General features: G+C 42.0%; 2 pseudogenes; one reads left to right on the forward strand and one right to left on the reverse strand.

Annotated features, from left to right (window-relative positions):
• The first annotated feature begins 29 nt into the window (after positions 1-29).
• Positions 30-5,958, forward strand: LOC103349276 (conserved oligomeric Golgi complex subunit 1 pseudogene; annotated as a pseudogene).
• Positions 5,959-8,927: 2,969 nt separating this feature from the next.
• LOC127492484 (interleukin-6-like) lies at positions 8,928-14,061 on the reverse strand (annotated as a pseudogene).
• Positions 14,062-24,009: the final 9,948 nt, after the last annotated feature.

Below are 24,009 nucleotides of genomic sequence, written 5' to 3' on the forward strand. Positions count from 1 at the left end.
TTGATTGCTGGAGTTTCTGTTCTGTTCCAATGGTACCAGTTTCTGTACCAGTACCAGGCTGTTTTGATTATAACTGCATTGTAGTAAGTGTAGAAATCTGGTATTGTGATGCCTCTGGCTTTGTGTTTGTTATATAAGATTGCTTTAGTTATTCAAGGTCTCCTGTGCCTCCATATGGATTTCAGCATCATTTTTTCTATATCTGAGAAGAATTTCTTCAGTATTTTGATTGGTATCACATTGAATCTGTAGATTGCTTTTGGAAGAATGGACATTTTGAATATATTGATTCTTTCAATCCATGAACATGGAAGATTTTTCCATTTTTTGAATCTTCTTCTATTTCTTTCTATAATATTTTGTATTCTCATTGCATCTGTTGTTACATTTCCTTTGTCATCTCTAATTTTAATGATTTGGGCCTTCTTCCTCTTTTTTGGTTAGTCGTGTCAATGGTTTGCCAATTCTGTTTATTTTTTCAAAAAATCAGCTCTTTGTTTTGCTGATCTTTTGGTTTTTGGTTTTATTTTTTCTTCTCTAATTTTAATTAAATCTTTCATTTTCTGTTTGTTATGGAAGGTTCTTATTTCACATTCAATCATAAATGAGTGCTTTGCAGGGCATAGTACTCTTGTTGACAGTTTTTTTTTTTTTCTTATTACTTGGAATATTCTTGCCATTCTTTCCTAAGCTGTAGGGTTTCTGCAGGGAAATCAGCTGTGAGTCTAACTGAAAATCCTCTGAAAGTAATCTGGCATTTCTCTTGTGTGCATTTTAGAATATTTTCTTTATGTTTTACTGTGGAGAGTTTTACTACAATGTGTCTTGGTGAAGATCTTTTCTGATCACACCTATTAAGAGTTCTATGTGCTTTCTGTACTTAGCCCTTTCTTTTTCCAAATTAGGGAAGATTTCTGCAATTATTTCACTAAAAAGGCCTTCTAATCCATTCTTTTTTTTTTTTCTTTCTTTTTTTTTTTGACAGGCAGAGTGGACAGTGAGAGAGAGAGAGACAGAGAAAAAGGTCTTCTTTTACCATTGGTTCACCCTCCAATGGCCACCACGGCCAGCGCGCTGTGGCCGGCACACCACGCTGATCTGAAGGCAGGAGCCAGGTGCTTCTCCTTGTCTCCCATGGGGTGCAGGGCCCAAGCACTTGGGCCATCCTCCACCTCACTCCCTGGCCACAGCAGAGAGCTGGCCTGGAAGAGGGGCAACTGGGACAGAATCCGGTGCACCGACCGGGACTAGAACCCGGTGTGCCGGCGCCACAAGGCGGAGGATTAGCCTAGTGAGCTGCGGCGCCGGCCCTCTAATCCATTCTGTCTTTCCACACCTTCAGGGAATCTATGCTGAGTCATTTGATAATTTCCCATAAATCTCCAACACTGATTTTTAATTTTCTAATTTCTTCTGTTTTTTGTCTGACTGAAAAATTTCAGAGATTTGTCTTCTATCTCAGATATTCTTTCTTTTGCTTCACCGAATCTGATGTTAAGTCTTTCCACCACAATTTTTATTTGTTCTACTGAATTCTTCACTTGCAATATTTCATTTTGATTTTTCTTTAAAATCTCAATTTTCATGGGTAAACTTTTCATTCATGTCATGTATGGATTTCTTTAGTTCATGGATTTGCTTCTGATTACTTCTAAGTAATCCTGTGATCAATTTTTTAAATTCTGTTTCTGGCATTTCTTCAATCTCTTCATCTTTACATTCTAATATTGAAGTGTTATTGTGTTCTTTTGAGGATATCATGTTGTCTTCCTTATGCTTATCTCCTCTCCTCCAAGGAGACCAACACCTGCCCCAGTGGGTTCAATATTCATATGGACTGCTACAAGAACCACACGAAGGATCTGTGTAGTCCTCAGTGGAAGCACAGATCTCATAGAAATGGCCCTCACCAGGGAATCAGGATATTCTAAGTGTGTGAATCTGCCCACAGTGACTGCCCAAAGACCCAGCCATACCCTGCAACCTCCCAACCAGCCACAGTATTTTCACAGTACCAGCACATGAGGCTCCCACAGTTAATACTCTGCTTTTTGTCAGTTATCCCAGCCAGACTCAGACATCTCCTCTTGGTTGGCTGCTGGGGTACAGACACAAGCTGGCATGGCTGTTATGTATGTCCAAAATGGCACCCTCTCTTTTGCTGATAGTTATAGGACACTGGTGTTGGGTGGTCATGGAGAGAGAAATGGGCCCACTTTTCCCCCTCTATGTTGGCAGGTACACTGTCCCTCACAGGGCTCCAAGCTGGACTCCCACCAGACTCTTCTCACAGCTTTATCACCAGTGGCTTGGGCAGCTCTAGTCTGGTCTCATTTCAGTCTTCAAAGCTGGTGATGAGGCTCTCGGTTGCTGGGATCCTACATCCTCCATGTAGGTCCACAGTGCCCTCTAATTTGCATGGAGTTTCCTTTTCAACTTTCTCCCTAACTCTTCCCTGAGATTGCACTCCCTCCACTTTTTTTTTTTAAACTATCTTCTCCTAGACTAGAGCAATAAGATCCCTCCCTGTTCTGTAACCTTGGCCTATTCTCCCATTCTGTTGGTTGCCTCTTCACTTTCTGACTGTTTCTTTTGCAGTACAGAAACTTCTCAGTTTGATGTAATCCCAGTTATTAATTTTGGCTTTGGCTGCCTGTGCATCTGGGGTCTTTTCCAAGAAGACTTTGCCTGTTCAAATATCTTGCAGGGTTTCTCCAATGTTCTCTAATAATTTGATGGTGTTGGGTCATAGATTTAGATCTTTAATCCATGTTGAGTGGATTTTTGTGTAAGGTGTAAGGTAGGGGTCTTGCTTCATGCTTCTGCATGTGGAAATCCAGTTTTCCCAGCACCACTTGTTGAAGAGACTGTCCTTGCTCCAGGAACTGGTTTTAGCTTCTTGATCAAATATAAGTTGGTTGTAGATGCTTGGGTTGATTTCTGGAGCTTCTGTTCTGTTCCAATGGTCTATCTATCTGTTTCTGTACCAGTACCAGGCTGTTTTGATTATAATTGCCCTGTAGTATATCTTGAAATCTGGTATTGTGATGCCTCCGGATGTATTTTTCTTGTATATGATTGCTTTAGTTATTCAAGGTCTCCTGTGCCTCCATATGAATTTCAGCATCATTTTTTCCAGATCTGAGAAGAATGTCTTTGGAATTTTGATTGGTATTACATTGAATCTGTAAATTTCTTTTTGAAGAATGGACATTTTGATAATATTGATTCTTCCAATCCATGAAATTGGAAGATTTTTCCATTTTTTTTATCTTCTTCTAGTTCTTTCTTTAAAGATTAGCAATTCTCATTGTAGAGATCTTTAACGTCCTTGGTTAAGTTTATTCCAAGGTATTTGATTGTTCTTGTAGCTATTGTGAATGGGATTGATCTTAGCAGTTCTTTCTCAGCCATGGCATTGTCTGTATACAAAGGCTGTTGATTTCTGTGTATTGATTTTATATCCTGCTACTTTACCAAACTCTTCTATGAGTTCCAATAGTCTCTTTTGGAGCTCTTTGGATTCCCTAAATAAAGAATCATGTTATCTGCAAATAGGGATATTTTGACTTCTTCCTTTCCCAATTTGTATCCCTTTAATTTCTTTTTCTTGCCTAATGTCTCTGGCTAAAACTTCCAGGACTATATTGAATAACAGTGGTGAGAATGGGCATCCCTATCTGGTACTGGATCTCAGTGGGAATGCTTCCAACTTTTCCCCATTCAATATGATGCCGGCTGTGGGTTTATCTTAATTGCCTTGATTATGTTGAGGAATGTTCCTTCTATACCCAATTTGCTTACCGTTTTCATCATGAAAGGGTGTTGTATTTTATCAAGTGCTTTCTCTGAATCTATTGAGATATTAATATGGTTTTTGTTCAGCAGTTTATTAATGTGGGTCCATTCGTTCTAATGGATGTCCTGCTCCACTAAAACTTGCTACCTTGCTTACCACTACTCTAAGTCCCACATCTGAATTCTTTCTTTCCTGAATACAAGAATTTCTATTTCATCCATATCTGCTAACACTATCTCATGTCTCCATCTTTTAGAGGTTTCCTATCTTTTCTTTGCTGGTGTTCAGTGCCAGACATCTTGAAATGCAACTATTTGTTTTGTTCTCTAGTTTGTCATTGTGGAGGAGGAGGCATCTTTGGGCATCTTTTATGACCATCTTGTCTGTTCTCAGGGAATATTTGAGTAAGTGAAAAATCTCAAATCCTAAATTGTCTAAATTTTTACACCTAATCCACCCTCTGTTTCCTTCCTACCCTCAAAGCCCTCACTGTGTCTCCTGCAATCCTTTTAATTTGCTTAGCTGTCACCAATTCTTACTGAATTAACTCTTATATTTTGTTCAAAGTTGCAATGCCTCTCTTCTCTTATCATGACCACCACCCTAATTCAGGCCATTTCATTTATCTCCATGCCTGGTTCTCCCAGCGGGGTCCTCCCAGGGCTGGCTCCTGCCTCTTGAACCCCTCTGCCAGCTGCATCATTTCCAATCTGTACCTCAAGTACTCAGTCTCCCTGTCGTGGTGCACCAGCACCTGCTCCAAACCGTTGGCCCTGTGCCAACTGTCCAGATACTTTGTGTACTGCGTGGAGACCCGGAACACAAAGCTGCACTCCTCTTGCTGCAGCTACTCCTGCAGTTCGTGAATTCTTCTCTTGCATTCCTCTATTTCTGCTGTAGTCGAATTCGTTTTTCCTCTTTTGCAGACAGCTGCCTATCCATATTGATCCGCTTCTGTCTTCCCATCGCCATTTCCTGCGCCATGGTTCAGTAGGAGGAAGCCGTGCAAGGGCAGCAGGGTGTCTGCAGCGGTGTCCAGCTGCACGCCGTCCTGTTCACTGGCAGACTCTGCCAGTCCCTGGGATAACTGTGCCCCCATCTCAAGCAGTGTATCGTGGGAAAATCTGGGAGCCCCGAGAAACCAGCCAGGGAGCCCCGGGCTCTGAAACAAACAGCCAAGGACATGGTTCCCACGCAGGCCGAGTGGCAAGAAGTGAAATAGATGCTGTTGCAGCAGAGTGTGCTGGGCCACTGGGTGTGGAGCGCCGCGCTCCTGAAGGTCTTGACTCAGGGATTCACCCAGTCATTGCTTCTAGATGATGCTGGCTCCGTCCTGGCCATGGCTACCAGCTGGGATGAGCTAGAGATTCAGGAGGAGACCGAGTCTGGCAGTAACATCACATCCACGATCCGGCTGCCTACACAACTGTCCTGGTATGTGCAGTCCTTCCTGTTTAGTCTCTGCCAAGAGATTAACCGGGTCAGGGCCCATGCCTTGCCAAAGGTGAAGTTGCAGGAGATGCTGAGGAGCTGATGGTTCAAGTAAGAGCTGCCTACGAGAAGCTTTCAGAAGAAAAGCAGAGGAAGAAGGAAGGTACATTCCCAATAACCCAGAATCGGGCACTGCAGCTACTGTGTGACCTGCACTATCTCAACATAGTCCTGACAGCCAAGGGTGAAGAGGGGAAGAGTGGCCGAAGCAAACCGGACTCCACAATTGAGAAAGTAACTGCCTACCGGAAGGACTCATTGACCCGTTTGACCTGGATGTGGGCACACCACATCTCAACAGCAACCTTACCCGCCTGGTGCAGCGAACTTCTGTCCTATTTGTATTGGTTGCTGGGACAGAGAATCAGTTCATCTCTAGGAGCAATGCATTCAACTCCCAAGAACCCCACAACATCCTGCCCTTGGCATCCAGTTAGATCAGGTTCCGGCTGCTTACCCTGAGCATGACAACCAACCACAAGGCTAAACTGACCAGAAGTGTCCAAACAAAAGCCAAGCAGGGTGACCCCTTGGCACTCTCCCTGGCAGAAGACCCGACAATGCATGCCGACTCCCTGTTCAGACAGCTCGTGAGCCAGGAAGATGACACGTCTGCGTCCGCGCCGTTGTTATTCAAGCTTGGCTGGCTGTCTAGTATGACTAAGTAGCATGGGAACATATCCGCCTCTAAATAAATACTACTGCATCACTTCTAAAAAAAAGGGAATCTTGGAATTCCTCCAACATTCTGTGCGAGCCCCTTTTCAGTACATTCTCCATGTTGTAGCTTGAGTGATATTAAAATGAAAATCTCATGAGTGACTCTATTGTTTATAATATGTCAAAGCCTTCTTACCATATTGGGAATAATTCTAGAGCTCTAAATATGGCTTCTGATGCTGTGAATATTGTCATCTCAGCATCCCTCCCTACTCAATCTGAACTACTTTCTTTCTCTTTATGCACTAGACTTAATGTGATTTTCAATGTCTTACTCATATTGTGCTTTTTGTTGACTCAGATCTCTGTACAAGCTTCTGTCTTTGATGATCTTCTACCCACCTGGTTCTCCTTATGTACCTTCCACATCTCAGCCAAAGCCTGGAAATCTCCATGATTGCCCTCCTCATGCTTAGTTATCAGCACCTCCACAATGCATTTTTATTACAACCCACATTGCTCTTTCTTAAACCTCATTGTGTTGTGTGAGTGGGGTGTCTCAAAGTATATTTATTCCAAGTTCATTTTCAGCTTGAGAGATGAATTCAGAGCAGAGACATAGATAAAGTGTAAGAATGGGAACAGGATTCATGTAGAGATTAAAGATAGTACATACTCAACAAGAGTATAGGCATCCTCAAGAGAGTATTTCACCCAATATAGTTCAGCCACCATGTGCGGCCTGCCGCACCAGTCGAACGAAACCTGAAGGAAGGAGTGGGAATGAAAAGAGGGACAAGGGCGCAGAGAATGGAGCCAAGACAACAAGGCTGATCAAGGCTCGTTTATTCCAGCTTCTCAGCAATATTTATCCATCACCAGTTGCAGCTCAAGGCAACTCAGAAGTTAACAACATACACAAGCAACTTATTGGGCTTTCTATAACACAATCACAACATAGTTAATTTTAGCAGAGTGCATCCTCCTTCAACATGGGAGTGTGGGACTTTTTCATCCCAGGAATTCCACAAGCCAAGACTGACCTTGACTTGTCTATGACTTGTTTATGGGCTGCCTACACCACCACTTTTATTGGGCAGTGTATGGTGCCCTACTTGAAAATGTAAGTGGTGGAGTTTGGCTTGGGTTGAGTGTGATGATTTCTTGGAAGGTTTAATGGTATCCCCACATGAATCTCAGGATACATATGTTCACCATGGCATCTTCTGCATGATGGAGGAGGCTCAGGTGCATCTTGGGAAACTGGGAGTGTCAAAGAGGCATGGAAGGGGGGGGAATTTAAGTGGTATGGAAGGGGGAGGAATTTAAGTGGTGCAGAGCTACGGCAAGGAGACACATTGCAGCCTAATACCTCCTTTTTTCACTAATACACTCCCTACCTGACCCATATCCATAACATTTACATTCTTTGCTTCATTTCTATTTATGCTCTCATAGTGTAAACCACACGAAAGCAGGAACACATCTTCCTTTCCATTTCTTTATCATAGGCACATTCTGACTGGTACATGTTCATCAATGCACTTTTGCTTAAAGATTGTATGTTTCTTTGTTCTTTGATTTGACCCCAATTTGGGGAGGCACACTTGTATAGCATGGCTTCCAGAAATCAGAGTATGTGGTCCTTTTCTCACTTAGCTCTCAGTTCTTGGCCTCTGTGGACTCTCCTTAGCCAGCAGAGTTCCCTCCCTGTAGGAAGGAAACTATGTGGCTTAGGTGGGATGAAGCCTTTTTGGAAGACAGAACTTCTGTATTGCTGAAGAGGATAAACCTGTACCACATTTCCAGTGTTATTGAGGTGGGATAGAGAGGCCATGTTGGGTGGGTTGCATTGCCCCTCTCAGTCACTCTTGCTAGTGGAAAGCTCAAGAACAGATGATGAAAATTGACAGTGGAGAAGGAAGTGGAGGTAGATATACACGTACTGATTATCCATTTACTCCTTTAGCAGTCCTTAGAACATCTCTTTCAAATTCAACTCATTTTCCCTAAAGATGAAGCTAAATAAGCAGACAGAATTAGCAATCTCCACTAAAACTATACACTTTCAAAAACTGAAGTGTCTTGTACTTGATCATCTATGCATGTGTTCTTCATTCATCAAATATTTACCAAGGCCTCTTTTGTTCTGTTCCTAGACCATGAGCACAGGATACAAAGACAAATATACTAGAAACCATTTTACTGAGGAAGTCACATGCTGATTGGAAAGGAAATTCCTCCATTTTTTAAAATACAACACAAAGGGGTTGATGCTATGACAGACAGATATGAGTAATGCTTGAGGAATCAGGAGAGTGAGGTGGGGTTTGTAGTTAGTATTTGAATTCTCGTACCACTTTATGTCTTATATAAGTGGTTGTATAATCTCTAAGATTTTGACTGCATCTTCAATGTTATTCCCACTATCAATATGATTTGGGAATTTCTACACTGTATCTCAGTTCTCTGTGAGAGAAGATACCCAAGGTTAAAAGGATAGAATATGGAGACAGATGTATTGGACTTCAAGTATGGGTCCATCCCTTACCTTACATTATCTACTCCCACTTCCAGAAGAGCATGCAAATGCTGGCATTTCAGGATGTGATGAATGTGATACATTTAGCATGAGGTCTGGCATGCTAAATTATATATATATTTCCCCAGGGGATTACAGTATTTTTTGGGGGGTTGTTATCACAAAAAGAATTTTGCTTATGTTGATCTTCCAATGACACAAAGGCATATGATTTTTTTCTTTAAAGTGATTTATTGGCTTAAGCACAATTAAACATCCTATAAATGTGTTTTAAATATTTACTAAAATATGCGTAACATATCTATTCATTTGAGGTAAATGTACAAATCTCAAGAAATTATCTGCCTCTGAAGCTGAGAACTTTCAAGTTGCCAAGCCATTATGAATTGTTTTTCCCAATTAATACAAATAAAATTTCATAAAATCAATCACGTATACATTATCTCATCTTCACATATTAAATTGTCTCTATATAAAAAACATTAAAGTAGTATCCTAACCATGATATTTTCAGTTCTAAGAAAAACATAATTTGTGTGCCCAGTGCCCAGGACATGTTTCCATCCATGGGAAGGAATGCCCATTACGGACAATAACCCTGGATGCTTGCACTACATCATGTGCATAGCCCTCAGGCTGTGCTCTAGGAATACCTCGAGGCTGCGCAGGATGCAGTGAATTGTCATTTACTTCAGCCACTTGTTCTTTGATTGCAGCTTCTCTAGCAGACCAGATTTGGTGGATGGGCTAAGAGTGGGTACTACTTTTATCTTCTTTACCTGAAGAGAAAAGAGGTTGGCTACTTAGTGTAGTAGTTAAAAAACTGCTGGGTTTGCCTGTAACTAATACTGAATTCTTGGGTTTGAATTCAGATTCACTCCTCATTCCAGCTTCCTCCTAATGTACACCCTGTGAGGCAGCAGGTTATGTCAAGTAGTTAGTTTCCTACCCATTGTGGAGGCGATCTGCACCAGAGTTATCAAATCCTGGCTTTTGACTCACCCAGGCCTGACTGTTGAAGTCATTTATGGAACCCACCAGCATATTTGAGACCGTTCTCCCTGTATACTTATTTTCTCTGCCACTCTACATATCAAGTCATATAAATAAATAAATAAATAAATAAATACAACTTTTTAATAAAAGGAATTGCTGAAATAGTGAACAAATTATTTCAATGGAGTGATGCTCTGGACTTTGCAAAGATTTTCAAATTTTGGCTGCGACTCATTTGGGGGCTTGCTCCTACTTGGTCAGTTTGAGGCTTGCTTCTTCACTGAGCCCAGGTCGGTAGGATCCTTTCATAGCAACTGAATTAATATCCCTTTCCTGTTTTATCTTCTATTAGATCATAGTGTTAGGTAGGAAGTCAGTTATGAGCTTTTGTGTGTGTGTGTGTGACATAAAGGCCTACAGAGAAGACATCTATGTCCAGCATATGCATCTGCTGACAATGTTTCAGGGGCAGCCCGGTATTCGCATCCTGCCCTGCCCCCTTCTACCTGATAACCTGCCAGGTGGAGGTCCCCACCCCTTCTGCCTGACAAATCTTCCACAATCTCCCAGGTGCAGCCCAGTATCTGCATTTCAAACACCCTGCTCCGGATCCCCATTCTCTAGGGGGTCCTGCTCGCCCTTCCTCTGAACCCAGGATGGCGCCAGCTAGGCTTCCTCCTGCATAAAATCCTTTGTTTCAGGAGGAGATGTATGCAGACAAAGACCCATCTCCTTAAACACCCCCCCCCCCCCCCCCCCCCCCCCCGGCCTCAACTGGACTGCGTGCTCAGCCCTCTGCCTCTCTGCTGAGCCGCCTACCTGGTCTGGCCAGGTGTAATCTCTCCTCTCAACATGTAACCTTGCTCCCTCCCACCCCAGTCTGGGCGACTGGGCACCCTCTCAGGTCCTGGGAGAGGTGCCCATCCATCCTTACGGATGTCTCTTCCCTAATAAATCTTGCTGTTTTACCTCCCACTACTCTCTGTCTCACGCCTGAATTCTTTCTTGTGCGAAGACAAGAACCCTACAATTTCTCTGGTAACAATAGGAATCTCAGGGGCAGCATCACTGTCATTTCTGTCATTTTATACAAACAGTGCCTAGAACAGAGTTGAAATACAAGGGTGAATTAACAATGCTCAGTTAAAGCATTTTAAATGGTTCATAAGTGGCCCATAAGTCTAACAGTTTTCTCTAGTTTCACTTTCACCATCCGCCAACATCATTTGGATGCCGAATCATCTGGTTATGTAAGAATGACAAGAAAAACTTTCCCATAGGCTCATCCACAAGAAGATAAGGAACCAGTGGAACCTCCAAGTGAAGTCTTGAAGTGCTGTTGCATGACATCACAAGGGGTCTTGATAGAAATGTGAATATCTGGGGTCTGGCATTGTGGCAAAGTGGGTAAAGTCACTTCCTGTAATGCCAGCATCCCATATGGGCGCTGGTTTGAGTCCTGGCTGCTCCACTTCTGATCCAGCTCTCTGCTATAGCCTGGGAAAGCAGAAGAGGATGTCCCAAGTCCTTGGGCCCCTGCACCCACATGAGAGACCTGGAAGAAACTCCTGGCTCCCTGGCTTTGGATTGGCCCAGCTCTGGCTGTTGCGACCAATTGGGGAGTGAACCAGCGAATGGAATACCTCTCTCTCTCTCTCTCCCTCTCCTTCTCTCTGTGTAACTCTGACTTTCAAATAAATAAATAAATAAATAAATATTAAAAAAATTCTTGGTTCCTGACTTTGGCCTGGCTCAACCCTAGCCAGTGTAGTCACTTGGGGAGGGAACCAGTGGATGGAAGATCTCTCTCTCTCTCTCTCTCTCTCTGTAACTCTGACTTTCAAATAAGTAAATCTTTAAAGATATGTGAATCTTGTTCACCCAATCCCAGTCCTGCTCAGATAATGCATTTCAACACAATCCCTGGGGCATTCCTGTGCATATTAAGTTCCAGAAATCCTGGTTGAATTTGACAATAAAAGGGGCAGAGATAGGATTAACAGTGACTATTGCATTTATGGGCCCTTCTAACTTCACTTTAACTCACTCATACAATATTGAATTATCAACCTTATATTATCTGCCATTTGATTGTCCAGCTGTTGGTGGACTAAGCCCTTGGTGCTTTCCAGACTTAGATGTGAGCATTTTTCTGCATTAACTCCCCAATAAAAAAACTGGAGAAAAGAGGTCGAACAACCGTGATGAAAAGAAGTTTACTTTACAGGAAATAAAATGTTAAAATACTTTCTGTGCTCTTGTTCTTCATAGTTATGGGTAACTGGACATGCTTGGGGGCATCTCCTCTGACTCCTTGGACAATTTTTTTCTTAGCTCTGAAACTATTGGACATTGATGTCAAAATTCATCTCATTTCATAGAGTTTTAAATGCTGTTATGAGCATCCTTTGCACAAGAAAGACAAAAACAAAGCAGAACAAAAACAAATTTTTCAAAAAAAATTTACCTAACAGGACATATTTATCAGACACTTCTCATTTATATGAAGCCATGTTTTTGAAGCAGTATCACATTTTGGACTTGTCCAGATGCCTTTTTTTTTTTTTTTTTTTTTTGACAGGCAGAGTGGACAGTGAGAGAGAGAGACAGAGAGAAAGGTCTTCCTTTTTGCCATTGGTTCACAGCGCATCACGCTGATCCGATGGCAGGAGCCAGGTGCTTCTCCTGGTCTCCCATGCGGGTGCAGGGCCCAAGCATTATGGGCCATCCTCCACTGCACTCCTGGGCCACAGCAGAGAGCTAGCCTGGAAAAGGGCAACCGGGACAGAATCTGGCACCCTGACTGGGACTAGAACCTGGTGTGCCAGTGCCGCAAGGCAGAGGATTAGCCTATTGAGCCACGGCGCCGGCCCCAGATGCTTTCTTTCAGTCTCTCTCCCTATGTACAGAGTGAGCAGTGAAGAAGCACTCACCTTTTGCATTAAGAGCTCAGTCTCGACTTGCAAACTGATCTGCACATCTTTGGCTCTGGCATTTTCCTCATCATTTCTAAATTTATTCTGAATGTACTCCAGGTATATCTGAAACTCCAAAAGTTCAATGGTGATTCTCATCAGACAAATCTCCTACAAGGAAAGATTCAGGAAAATTGGTTACTGTTAGAAAATATAATCAACCTTAAAGTGTAAATTTCTGTAATTTGGCATTTTCTCTGACTGCCCCTCTAGGAATTTCTACTACGTTTCACACATTATGTTTGGGAAATCAACCAGCATCAGCTGTCTCATTGTGAATGTTGATACAAACACATATTTACTTATGTATCATTTTTTTCAGAGCCCACCAGATGCTAGACTGTGGAAATTGAGATCCTCCTCTGATTCTCCTCTGAATGCCATTGGCAATGTTGGAGTGCATACTCTTTTCTAGAAGAATCCTTGAAACAGAGTAGGTTATCTCACTGTCTGGAAGGACAGTGTATGTACAATGACTTCAGCAAGCAGTGCATGGCAAAGTCATGCTGGGCCAGCCAGAGATGAGAACAGTCCCTGGCCTACTCTAAGGCAGAGTTACACAGAGAGGGGGAAGCAAAGAGAGAGAGATCTTCATTCCCCAAATGGCCCCCACAGCTGGAGCTGAGCCAGTCCTAAACCAGGAGCCAGGAGCCAGGAGCCAGGAGCCAGGAGTTTCTTCCAGGTCTCCCATGTGGGTGCAGGGGCCCAAGGACTTGAGCCATCTTCCACTGCTTTTCCAGGCACATTAGCAGAGAGCTGGATCAGAAGTGGAGCAGCTGGGATTTGAACTGGCCGCCCATATGGAACGCCGGTGCTGCAGGTGGCAGTTTAACCTGCTACGCCACAGCGCCGGCCTTGTGATTTCTAACAACTGTGAAAATCCCAGCAATTGACTGCTCAGAGATAAACTGCCTTTTTAACAGTCTACATTGGCTTCCTCATGAAATTTACATGTATGGTATTCTTTACATCCATCTCTTTCTTTGTGGGCTCCTGTGTCCATGTGAACTCAGGGAGAACCTGTGCCTAAAGAGTAGCTACCAGAGAATGTGACACAATTGTACCTTATTCAATGCAGTTGGGGAGCATTTGTCTTTTTCTGTCAGCTTCGGAAGGTTCAGGTCAGGTGCTGCCAGCGCTGCAGTCCTGTTTAAACACTTGGCATTGTAGTCACACATCTGGGAATGAATACCAGATTGTTAGCATTTGCGTGCCCTTCAAACAAACATACTGAACACTGAGTCATGCTGTACCTCAGCCAGGAAAATCTCTAAGAAGCATAGAGTTGCAACTGTAAAATCCCTGACAATTAATAGCTCACTTCAGAAATGTCAGCAATTTCAAAGGTGATTTTGAGTGAGTGAATATAATTCAAGCAATAGAGTGACGAGGCTGGAAGGAACGGTGAGACGCCCCCCAGCCTCCTGTATAGTTTCTCAGGTGGATCTAGAGGTGATCGAGAATATGCCCCAAATCATGAAACGCTGGAGAGCCAGAAGTAGTCGGGGCCTCCAATGCCCTTTCCTGTGCTCATTTCTTTCTACCCAAGATACCTTGTAATTAAGGTTTAAACTTGGCTCTACTTCAGATTTTGCCATGTTGGTGGGTCCAAGGGATGCACTTCAAATAGCTTGTGGAGTTGTGACCACTGAGGTTTTACAGATGAAAGGAAATGCAACCACCTTGAAAAACCAAACATCCACCACGTCCTCCCAGAGCCCAAGGATGTAATGAAGGTTTCCAGGCCTGTTCTTCAGTTAGGAAAAGCAAGGCTTCAGAAGCAAGGACCTTCAACTCATGAGAAAAATGGAGCTGAGAATGGGCCAAGGAGCATATATTTCAACCCCATTCTGTATTTTCCAGGAAAGGAAGATCCATCCTGAGACCAAGAGCAGAAGAGAAATTCAGAAGACAGGTAGCCTGTCTCTTTGGTCTCAGTTTCTCAACTCCAAAGTAACCCAGCACACAACAAATTCTGCTCAGTGTAGGAGCCCCTGTATTCATCCAGAGACAATCAGAATAAAAGCCCACATGGGCCCTTCCAACACCCCCCCCATGCCAAATATGTCTACTTTTTCCCGCAGTTCAAAGATCTTCTTGGTGATATGTATCATGTGTTCTCCAGCTTTTCCTGCAGTTGACTGTGGTATGTTTGAAGTGGCATCATTTGTGAATCCTTCTGTGAGAGGCAATGGAGTGTGGAAAGCCGTAGCCACCACCAGGAGCAGCCCCAGGGAGGAGGCAACTGGACCTGGACAGAAAGCACCTGTACAGAAAGGAGAACAGCAAGTGAACTAAGAGCAGAGATGGCTGGGTGCTGCTGCTGTGTTGGCTGAGGCAGGCAGGTCAGCTCTAACAGAGTCCACACACACCCTCCCTCCCACAGTCCTTGGGCAGGCTAGGCTGCTTGCATTTCTAAGGCTCATGTTTATTGTGAGCAGACTGAAATTTTGAAATCCATGGTTGTGGGGGTAAGGGCAGCAAATTGGACTGATAAGTCCTTAATGAGATTATGCAACTGGATATCCTTTAGCATGGCAGGAATCACTAGTGGGGGAAAGTGTGGATTACAATATCCCCAAGGCTAGCCCTACTGCTGTCCTTTCTTTCTCACCTTCTCTTGCTCACTTTTTATTTCTTTGGTGACTCAGCACAAAAGAATATGAAAGTAACACAGAAGTCATACTCCAAGTTTATCAGTAGGAAAAAAAAGACACTAAAGGTCACTCTGATTTTTTTTAAAAGAACTTTATTTATAAGTTTGAGACTGAAATTTAGTATTACAGTTTTCTGATATTTGTTTTTTTTTATTTTTATTTATTATTATTTTTTTTAATCTTTTATTTAATGAATATAAATTTCCAAAGTACGACTTACGGATTACAATGGCTTCCCCCCCAAACCGTCCCTCCCACCCACAACCCTCCCCTTTCCCACTCCCTCTCCCCTTCCATTCACATCAAGATTCATTTTCGATTATCTTAATATACAGAAGATCAGCTTAGTATACCTTAAGTAAGTATTTCAACAGTTTGCTCCCACACAGAAACATAAAGTGAAAAATAATAGATGATTTTTTTTTAAATGATGATGAAATCAGATCAGACCTATTGTCATGTTTAATCCCAGTGAGAGTCAAGTTGGGAATTGATAATTTCTTTCTTTTTTTTTTTTTTTTTTTTTTTTTTTACAGAAGATCAGTTTAGTGTACATTAAGTAAAGATTTCAGTCGTTTGCACCCCCATAGAAACACAAAGTGAAATATACTGTTTGAGTACTCGTTATAGCATTAAGCCTCAGTGTACAGCACGTTAAGGACAGAGATCCTTCATGAGGAGTAAGTGCACAGTGACTCCTGTTGTTGACTTTACCAATTGACACTCCTGTTTATGGCATCAGTAATCTCCCTATGCACCAGTTATGAGTTTCCAAGGCTATGGAAGCCCCTTGAGTTCTCCGACTCTTATCTTGTTTAGACACGGTCATAGTCAAAGTGGAGGTTCTCTCCTCCCTTCAGAGAAAGGCACCTCCCTCTTTGAAGACCTGTTCTTTCCACTGGGATCTCACTCACAGAGATCTTTTTGCCAGAGTGTCTTGGCTTTCCATGCCTGAAATACTCTCATGGGCTTTTCAGCCAAGTTTTCTGATATTTGTAAAAACTTTAAAATGTTCTGATTTTCTTTAGATTAGAACAGAGCCCTAAAGACTGGCATTGTAAGGAGGAAAGATACTACCAGTCATACCAGTACCTTTATTTCTTGGCTGCTGCTGGGTCTAGCTGTTACAGAGCTGCCTGACCACCTCGACATCTCATGCAGTCATTTCCAGGCATCTCTAGGTGGGGTGTGCTTGTGAGAATGGCTTGGACCAACCAGTTTTCTCTTCATGTCTCTAGTCCATGTCATCTTCCCATCTCAACTGTAGCCCCTTGGCAAGTCTCCTCGTGAGAATTATGTTCTTTGTGCCAGAGGAATGTTCTGTTATGCTAGTTCTCTCCCCACTGCCACCTGAGTCTCTCCACCATTGTCAGCATCCTTGGGATCCTACTCCTCTTAGGGTGTAAAGACAGGTCCTGGATATGCTGGAGCCCTCAAGTTACTGAAGTCTACTTGGTTCAGGACAAAAATGTGAAGAGTAATATTTAATTCTTTGAAAGGGCTGCCAAGGAGAGCCTGTAGCATCTTCTAGATCTTGTGTTTATAGCTTCTTTCAGTCACTTGATTTGTGACTGGAAATAAACAACTAATATAGGCCTGACTCCAGCCTCTGAATCAGAATTCCTTTCTAATGCTAGAGTTTTCTTTGTTGGTTCAAGCTTGGACAGATTCCCTATTACTTTAGGATGGGTTCATCAGGGGATCCCTCAGACTCATACACATGGATTCAGACCATGTCACCCCACTGGTCTGCATATACCCACCTAGTTCTGTGGATGATTCCTGGCTAAAATCAAGACCCTAGCATGGCTCCAAAATTAGTATAAAATAAGACACGATTAAACTGATTCCTTTGCTTTGCAAAGGGAATTTCCTTCAAGATTGCCAAAGCAGTGATCTCAGTTGTGGTCCCGATGGGTCACGGCACTTTTAGTTTTTTTTTTTGGACAGGCAGAGTGGACGGTGAGAGAGAGAGAGAGACAGAGAGAAAGGTCTTCCTTTTGCTGTTGGTTCACCCTCCAATGGCCGCCGCGGCCGGCGCACCGCGCTGATCCGATGGCAGGTGTCGCTCCCCCTCTTCGCAGAGGAACGACACAGGGCCCTGCACTGTTCTTTTTGTCTGCTCGGCCCTCCCCGGGTTTGCTGCTGGTTCTTCCCGGGTTGGCTACCGTCCCTTCCACCTCCGTGGAAGGGCGGTTCCCCCTGCCACTTTCCCCACTTCCGCGGGGGAGCGGCACACCGCCGGCCGGCTCTCTCGGGGGCTGCTCAGATGTTATTCGGATATTCCCCTTAGATGTTCCTGGTGCATGTTGTCTCTCTCCTCCTTTATAGTCCTCTTCCACCAATCCCAACTCTGCTACCCACACACCGAGTACGCTGCTCTTCTCCAATCAGGAGCGGGATCAGCTCCTGCAGGTTACTGGTTGAACTGGAGGCAGCTGTGTAAAAGTTGTTTTTACTCCTCTCCCAGCGCCATATTGTGGGAGAGCAGATGCATAGAATAAGTCTTAATTCCAGTCTAGTCTAGTCCGAGTTGCTCCCCACAGCAGGAGCCAGGTGCTTCTCCTGGTCTCCCATGGGGTGCAGGGCCCAAGCACTTGGGCCATCCTCCACTGCCTTCCCGGGCCACAGCAGAGAGCTGGCCTGGAAGAGGGGCAACCAGGACAGAATCTGGCGCCCCGACCGGGACTAGAACCCGGTGTGCCGGCGCCGCAAGGCAGAGGACTAGCCTAGTGAGCCGCGGCGCCAGCCGGCACTTTTAGTTTTAAATGCAAATAGAGAGAAGGATGATTGATTATTTTGCTCTTAGTGATTTTAAGGATCAAGCAGCTTTGACCCCTGAGCAGGATTTTCTCTCCTGCAGTGAATGATTCCAGCTCCCCTGGCTCCTCCACAGAACCTTATGAGAAGGTTCTGTGATTTGGGGTTGTGTTTTCTCAAGTATCTTTTTTTTTGAAAATTATGATTCAGAAAATTTCAAAACTTGAACTTAGTGACAATACAGTATACAAATTTATCCTCCCAATAAAAAGTATTTTAAATAGGAAGTATGTAGGCCCACATTTGGCATAATCATTAAGATGGCAGTTGGACAAGCAGAGTTAGACAGTGAGAGAGAGAGACAGAGAGAAAGGTCTTCCCTCCATTGGCTTACCCCTCAAATGGCTGCCACAGCTGGCACGCTGCACTGATCTGAAGCCAGGAGCCAGGTGCCTCCTCCTGTTCTCCCATGCAGGTGCAGGGCCCAAGGACCTGGGCCATCCTCCACTGCCCTCCTGGGCCACAGCAGAGAGCTGGACTGGAAGAGGGGCAACCGGGACAGAATCCGGCTACCCGACCGGGACTAGAACCCGGGGTGCCAGCACCACAGGTGGAGGATTAGCCTAGTAAGCCATGGTGCCGGCCACAAATATAGTTTTATACTTTTGTCAAACCAATGGTCAAACATGTTATACTGATATAGTTTGAATGATATGATTACTTTAATATTTACTGAAAATGGGTGATATGGTCATTTTTCATTTAATTATTGTTTATAGCCATTATCTATATTCCAACTGAGGTAGAGTATTCTCGCTTTTTTACTTGTTAAGCTTCTTATTTGGTGAAGTATTAAGTCTTTTTACATAATGTAAGTTTAAAATATGTTATCTCAAAAAAACTGAAAAAAGACAAAGAAAAAGAGAAGTAAGGAGGATGAGACGGAGATGAGGGAGGGAGGGAGGGAAGAAGGCAATATCATTATGTTCTTGGAATAGGAACTAAAAATCAAATTGAATCTGTTAAAAACTAACTAAAAATTAAAATTAGAATAATAAAAATTATTGCTTTGTAATATGATTTGAAATCAGGTATTGTGATGCCACCAACTTGATTTTTATTTTCTTTATTTTTTGGCAGGGGGTTTGTTTTTTGTTTGCTTGGTTGGTTTTCTGCTCATGATGACTTAGGCTATTCTGTTTTTTTTGGTGATTCCATATGAGTTTTAGGATTTTTTTCCCTAATTTTGTAAACAATATCATTGGTATTTTAATAGGGATTTCATTAAATCTGTAGATTGCTTTAGGTAGTATAGACATTTTAATGATATTGGTTCTTCCAACCCATGAAGAAAAAATATCTTTCCATTTTTTTGGTGTCCTTGTTGATTTCTTTCTTCAATGATTTATAATTCTTCACTGTAGGGATATTTCACTTCTTTTATTAAAATTATTCCTCAATACTTGAATTGTGAATGGGATTTTCTTACTTAATTTCCCTTTTAGTGATTTCATTATTTGTGTATAAAAATTACTTTTTTTATGTTTATTTTAAACCTGCAAATTTTCTGAATAGGTCTATCAATTCTAACAGCTTTTTGGTGGGGTGTTTAGATTTTTGCATGTGCAACATCATGTCATATGCAAACATGGATATTTTGACTCCTCCTTTCCAGTTTTGATTTAATTTATTTCCTTCTCCCTAATTGCTCTTGCTATTAGCAAGAGGTAAGCTTTATGAATATAGCAGTTCTTCTCTCTTATACCCACCCTCACTCCCATCCCACCTCCTACTCCTTCTCCCATCCCATTCTTCATTATGGTTCATTTTTAATTATCTTTATATACAGAAGACCAACTCTATACTAAGTAAAGGTTTCCACAATTTGCACCTACACAGACACACAAAGTATAAAGCACTGTTTGAAGACAAGTTTCACAGTTAATTCTCATAGTACAACTCATTAAGGACAGACGTCCTACATGGGGAGTAAGTGCACAGTGACTTCTGTTGCTGATTTAACAATTGACGCTCTTACTTATGATGTCAATGATCACCCGAGGCACTTGTCATGAGCTGTCAAGACTATGGAAGCCTTTTGAGTACACAAACTCCATCAGTATTTAGATAGGGCCATAAGCAAAGTGAAAGTTCTCTCCTCCTTTCAGAGAAAAGTATTTCCTTCTTTAATGGCCCCTTCTTTCCACTGGTATCTCACTCACAGAGATCCTTCAGGTAGATAATATTTGCTTTCCGTGCCTGAAATGCTCTCATGGGCTTTTTAACCATATGCGAATGACTTAAGGGCTGGGGTCAGAGTGCTGTTTAGGGCATTGTCATTCTATGAGTCTGCTGTGTGGACTGCTTCCCATGTTGGAATTTTCTCTCCTTTTTAATTTTATCTATTGTCATTACCATGCGCTTAGTCTTATTTATGTGATCCCTTTGACACTTAACCCTATCTATATGATCAGTTACACACTTAATATGATTACTTTAACATGTAAGATAACATCAGTACCTGCCAACTTAGTGGAATTTGGAGTCCCATGGCAAGTTTTTAGCTTTACCCTTAGGGGTAATCTGTGGAAATGTGTGCCGAACTGTGCATTTTCTTTTTCTTTTATTCCCACTCTTATTTTTATACTGGGATCTATTTTCGATTGGATTTACAAACCTGTGAATACTTCTGTCTTAAGGAGTTCAATTAATGGTATTAAGTAGAAAAATAAAATAGTAAAAAAATATAAACTATTTGTTGACAGTCAAGACAAAAGTGGTGCAAGTCATTGCTTCTCATAGTGTCTATTTCACTCCTCAGGTTTCCTTTAGGGTGCTCTGTTAGTTGTCACAGATCAGGGAGGACATGGTATTTGGTATGGTATTTGTCATGGTATTTAGTATAGTATTTGTCACTTTGGGCACTAGTATGGTATTTGTCATGGTATTTGGTATGGTATTTGTCCCTTTGGGCACTGGCTTATTTCACTAATATGATGTTTTCCCTATTCTTCCATTTTGTTGCAAATGACTGGATTTTCTTTTTCTTTTTTAACTACTGTGTCGTATTCCTTGCAGTACATATCCCATAGTTTCTTTATGCAGTCTTCCATTAATGGCATTTAGGTTTATTCCATGTCTTAGCTATTGTGAATTGAACTGCAATAAACATGGAGGTGCAGATAGCTCTTTTATTTGCCGATTTCATTTCTCTTGGGTAAACTCTGAGGAGTGGGATGGCTGGGTCATATGGTAGGTCTATATTCAGGTATCTGAGATATCTCCAAACTGACTTCCGTAGTTGTTTTACCAGTTTGCATTCCCTTCAACAGTGGATTAGAGTATCTTTTTCCCCACATCCTCACCAGCATTTGTTGTTTGGAGATTTCTGTATGAAAGCTATTCTAACTGGGGTGAGGTAAAACCTCATTGTGGTTTTGATTTGCATTTCCCTGATTGCTAGTGATCCTGAGTACTTTTTCATGTGTCTATTGGCCATTTGGATTTCCTCTTTTGAAAAATATCTGTTTATGTTCTTGGCCCATCTCCTAACTGGGTTATTTGCTTTGTTCTTGTAGAGTTTCTTGTTTTCTTTGTAGATTCTGGTAATTAATTCTTTATCAGTTGCATAGTTTGCAAAAAATTTCTCCCACTCTGTTGGTTGCCTCTTCACTTTCCCTAGTGTTTCTTTTGCAGCACAGAAACTTCTAATTTGATGTAACCCCATTTGTAAATTTTGGCTAATTGCTTATGACTCAGGAGTCTTTTCCAAGAAGTCTTTGCCTATGCCAATGTCTCGCAGGTTTCCCCAATGTTCTCTAATGATTTGAAGGTGTTGAGCCATAAATTTAAGTCTTTAATCCATGTTGAGTGGATTTTTATGTAAGGTGTAAGGTCTTGCTCATACCCTTGCATGTGGAGATTCAGTTTTCCCAGCACCGTTTGTTAAACAGACTGTCTTGCTCCAGGGATTGATTTTTGTTCCTTTGTCAAAGGTAAGTTCATTGTAGATGTGTGGATTGATTTCTGGGGTTTCTATTTCTATTCCATTGGTCTACATGTCTATTGTTGTGCCAAAATCATGTTGTTATGATTTTTTTGACAGGCAGCGTGGACAGTGAGAGAGAGAGACAGAGACAGAGAGAAAGGTCTTCCTTTTGCTGTTGGTTCACCCTCCAATGGCCACCGCGGTCGGCACACTGCGCTGATCCGATGGCAGGAGCCAGGTGCTTCTCCTGGTCTCCCATGGGGTGCAGGCCCAAGCACTTGGGCCATCCTCCACTGCACTCCCGGGCCACAGCAGAGGGCTGGCCTGGAAGAGGAGCAACCGGGACAGAATCCGGTGCCCCAACCAGGACTAGAACCCGGTATGCTGGCACTGCAGGTGGAGGATTAGCCTATTGAGCCGCAGTGCCAGCCCATGTTATTATGACTATAACTGCCCTTTAGTATGTCATGAAATCTGGTATTGTAATGACCCCAGCTCTGTTTGTTGTATAAGATTGCCTTAGCTATTTGAGTTCTCCTGTTCCTGCATTATGAATTTCAGCATCATTTTTTCTATATCTGAGAGGAATGTTGTTGGTATTTTGATTGGTATTGCATTGAATCTGTAAATTGCTCTAGGAAGTATGGCTCTAGGAAGTATGATGCTATTGATTCTTCCAACTCATGAATATGGAAGATTTTTCCTTTTTTTGTATCTTTTTCTATTTCTTTCTTCAATTTTTTGTAATTCTCATTATAGAGATCTTCGACACCCTGGATTGAATTTATTCCAAGATTTTTTGTAGCTATTGTGAATGGTATTGATTTTAGAAGTTGTTTCTCAGCCATGGCATTGTCTTGTTCACAAAAGCTGTTAATTTTTTGTGTATTGATTATATATCCTGCAACTTTACCAAACTCTTCAATGATTTAAAATAGTCTCTTAGCAGAATCTTTTGGTTCCTCTATATAAAGAATCATGTAATCTGCAAATAGGGATAGTTTGAGTTTTTCCACCCCAAGTTTGTATCCCTTTGATTTCTTTTTCTTGCCCAATTATTCTTGCTGAAACTTCCAAGACTATATCGAATTGCAATGGTTACAGTGGGCATCCTTGTCTGGTTCCAGAGCTCAGTGGAAATGCTTCCAACTTTTCCCCATTCAATAGGATACTGGTGATGGGTTTGTCATAAGTTGCCTTGATTGTGTTGAGGAATGTTCCTTCTAAACCCAATTTGCTTAGAGTTTTCATCATGAAAGGGTATTGTGTTTTATCAAATGCTTTCTCTGCATCTATTGAGATAATCATATGTTTCTTGTTATTCATTCTGTCAATATAGTGTATCACATTGATTGATTTGTGAATGTTGAGCCATTACTGCATACTAGGGATAAATCCCACTTAGTTGGGTTAATGATCTTCTGATGTTTTGTTGGATTCGATTGGCTAGACATTTGCATCTATGTTCACCAGGGAAATTGGTCTGTGGTTATCTTTCTCTGTTACATCTTTTTCATGTTTAGGAATTAAGGTGATACTGGCTTCATAGAATGAATTTGGGAGAATTCCCTCCATTTCATGTTTTGAATAACTTGAGAAGAATTGGAGTTAGTTCTTTAATTGTCTGGTAGAATTTAGCGGTGAAGCCATCTGTTCCTGGGCTTTTATTTTTGGGAGGGTCTTTATTACTGAGTCAGTTTCTGTCTTTGTTATTGGTCTTTTAGGTTTTCTGTGTCTTCATGGTTCAATTTAGGTGGGTTGTATATATTCAGGAATCTATCCCTTCTTCAAGATTTCCCAGTTTGTTGGCATACAGTCCCTTGTAGTAATTTCTGATTATTCTTTTTATTTCTGTGGTGTCTGTTGTTACCTTTTCCTTTTTCATCTCTAATTTTATTGATTTGGGTCTTTCTTCTTCTTCTTCTTCTTTTATTTTTTTGGTTAGTTTGGCCAATGGTGTGTCAACTTTGTTTACATTTTCAAAAAAAACAACTCTTCATTTTGCTGAGCTTTTATATTGCATTTTTTGGCTTCAATTTTATTGATTTCTTCTCTAGTTTTAATAATTTCTCTTCTACTGGTTTTGGGTTTGATTTTCTGCTGTGTTTCTAGATCCTTGAGATACATCGATTGCTCAGTTA

This window comes from Oryctolagus cuniculus, chromosome 10 (genome assembly GCF_051225735.1).
Source record: "Oryctolagus cuniculus isolate XC-2025 breed Fujian yellow rabbit chromosome 10, ASM5122573v1, whole genome shotgun sequence".
Classification (NCBI taxonomy): Eukaryota; Metazoa; Chordata; class Mammalia; order Lagomorpha; family Leporidae; genus Oryctolagus; species Oryctolagus cuniculus.